The 2,819-nt window shown below is 32.8% G+C and overlaps 1 long non-coding RNA gene across 1 annotated transcript in view; it reads right to left on the reverse strand.

The window, feature by feature from the left end:
• The window catches only part of LOC109244180, a 3,248-nt gene extending 1,777 nt beyond the window's left edge, over positions 1–1,471 (reverse strand). The window contains exons 1-2 of the long non-coding RNA XR_002070675.1: positions 1,364–1,471; positions 458–587 (exon numbers count right to left, since the gene is read on the reverse strand). This is a non-coding gene — a long non-coding RNA (uncharacterized LOC109244180). The remainder of the gene's footprint in view (positions 1–457; positions 588–1,363) is intronic.
• Between the last annotated feature and the right edge of the window lie 1,348 nt (positions 1,472–2,819).

The raw sequence follows: 2,819 nt of genomic DNA on the forward strand, positions 1-2,819 counted from the left end.
CAGTGCCTTCCAGATGAAAGTGCCAACAGAACCATCAAAGACAAATTGATGTTCTCCATATGGATATCCTAAAACGTTAGTCCATCAAATTAACCCTAAATATTATAATTCAACACCATAAGCATCCTAACTTTCACTTCTTTCATTTCATTAAATGTGCAATCAACTTGGCTTTGTCTTGACGATTAGCTGAAGCGAGGGTGGCCAAAGCCACGACCTTTGCATTACTTAACATTCTTTTTAGGATTTCCTGTTGTGCAAGGGGAGACTGTTGAATAAATCTTATACTATGTACCTAAACTTCAATAGGACCATCACAATCTAACAACGGGAAAAAAAGGCTTCACATTAATACACAATCAGAATTACTAAATGGCAACAGTGTAACATAATAAATTATCGTACCCTTTTTACTTTCAACTACAAAGAATTGTTTTAAAAGTACATCCTGACTTACTTGAAATAGTCTTTTTGTCAGTTACCTCTCTTTGATACTCATATTTCCAACTTCCTCTTGTTATGTTTATGTGAACAAACGACCATAGGCTGGGTTTGGTGTCTTCCTTGGAGCTTTCTCTTGTTCCATCCTATCAAACATCATTTAGGAGGTAGCTATTAGTGGAGGCATCACCTTCCACGTACACTTTCAAAGAGACCGAAGAAATTTCGAATAAATAACATGAAAACATTTGTCTCAAAGATAACAATAACGATGAAAGGGAAATATACAAAATGTTTCAATAAAAAAAGTTCATCATTTTTTAGATTCGACGTAGAAAATTTGGAGATAAGGTATTATCTAAGCGCTTCTTTTCTCTGACTTGCTCTTTCAAATAAAAGCGTAAATAAAGAACTTCATAAAAAAAAGAACTTCATCAAAAAAGAAACAGAATAGTGAAAGAAAATGCTCAAAAGAATCAGTAAGCACACACTAACATAAGATGGACAAGCCATATCATCAAATACCATATGTGCATAGTCTACTTCAATATTTTTTGTTTCTTTGTCACGATATAGGAAAGATTGGTTCCTGTAGTGTAACCAATTTCAGCCAAATTTATCTTCTCTGTCTGCATCGTTGCCCTTTCTTATTATCTGATTGGCTTAGGTATACAAATGATTAAAACGAATTGGGGGCTATTCCGTGAATTGTTACAGTGGAGAATCTATAATTTAAGTTTTTTTGTGAAGTTCTATCTTCCACATCAGAAAGATTCCTTTTTGATAGTTTGATAAAAATTAACACAAAATTAAAGGGGAAAAAAGTACCTTGGAAACTATAAGCTAGATATGTCTTGTGAAACAGAGATAGAGAAGAAAGCCGACAAAAACATAACAAAACAATAAAAAAGAAAAGAAGTACCTTAAGATGAAGAAGTATATAAACCCAGAGATATTAGCTTATGGAGAGAGAGATTGAGGGAGTGCTTCTTCAAAGAGAGAGATATTGATAGAAAGGGAAAGATACGGATTATGCAAAGATGTATCTATGACCTAAGTGGTAGATTTACCAATTTATCCCTCAATATATGCAAAATTTCGAAACTACCCTTGGTCGACCAAAACGCTCCCGAGTCATCCAAAACCCCGTCCGAACATATGCCCAAGTCCAAAATCATCATACGAACCTATTGGAACCGTCAAATCTCGGTTCCAAGGTCATTTACTCAAAATATTGACCAAAGTCAAACTTAGCCTCTTAAAGCCAAACTAAGGAACCAAGTTGTTCTGACTTCAACCCGAATCCTTCCAAATCTGGAACTAATCATCTCCACAAGTCATAAAATGGTAGAAGCACATACGGTGAGTCTTATTTAGGGGAACGGGGATCTAGAAAGTAAAAAGACCGATCGGGTTGTTACACTCTTAGAGTTTCATTTTAAATTAAGTGATTTGATTATTTTGGATTTTCATTCCAGCTAACAAATTGGATTTCTTCTTTAAAAATGGACCTTTAAAAGATATTCATGTCAAATTCTATTAATCATTTTAATCTCCCTTTCCCAATGTAATCATATAAAAATTTGATATTTATACATACAAATACAAACTGTTAATATCATAATGGGTATATCATTCCAAACAAGTTTTATCCTAAAACAAACAAAAGTTGGAGGTAATACCAAAGATTGTAAGGATTTCCTCGTTTATTTGTTGAAGAAAAAGAATTCTCTAATTAGCAATAAGATAATTAACGAATCGTTTAGTCAAAATGAATTTGAAAATTGGCCAAGTTCTTATATCACTCCAAACTTCAATTGAAGAAAAGAAGAAAAATAAAAGGCGAGAGATTAATGAAAAAACGGGAACAAATAGATCGTGAAGAGTCTGAAAAACCACGAGGAAGAAGTGAACTAACTCTTAGTTCTTGCAGCAAGTTCTTTTTGCGTTAGTTAACAAAGTATTTTACGGTCTTCAAAGCATGAACATCTAACTTTAAGAAAATGGTGTTATCTTGTGATTGATCGTAAACAAATTGTTTGATTAATAAGGTAAAATTTTAATTGATTTTAGAACTCTTAAGTATAAGTACTTCTTATCTAGTTTGATAAGGAGAAATTTAAAAACTAAGTTGATCTTAAAGACTTATATAGGAAATTATCTTAAATTATAACTTTATCTAATGTGAAATCTATTTTACGAGGTCGTTAAGATGCTTCATGCTTTTAATATAGTATATAGATTTTGAAAATATGGATCTAACAACATATCTTCCCATCCACCTTGTTCGTCGAAACTTCATGTAGGAAATAGAGTCCACCCATAAGGGGTACTCTTAGGGCCCACTAGGGCAAAATACAGTAATTTTAGTAATTACT

The sequence above is a fragment of the Nicotiana attenuata genome, unplaced genomic scaffold (genome assembly GCF_001879085.1).
Source record: "Nicotiana attenuata strain UT unplaced genomic scaffold, NIATTr2, whole genome shotgun sequence".
Taxonomy (NCBI): Eukaryota; Viridiplantae; Streptophyta; class Magnoliopsida; order Solanales; family Solanaceae; genus Nicotiana; species Nicotiana attenuata.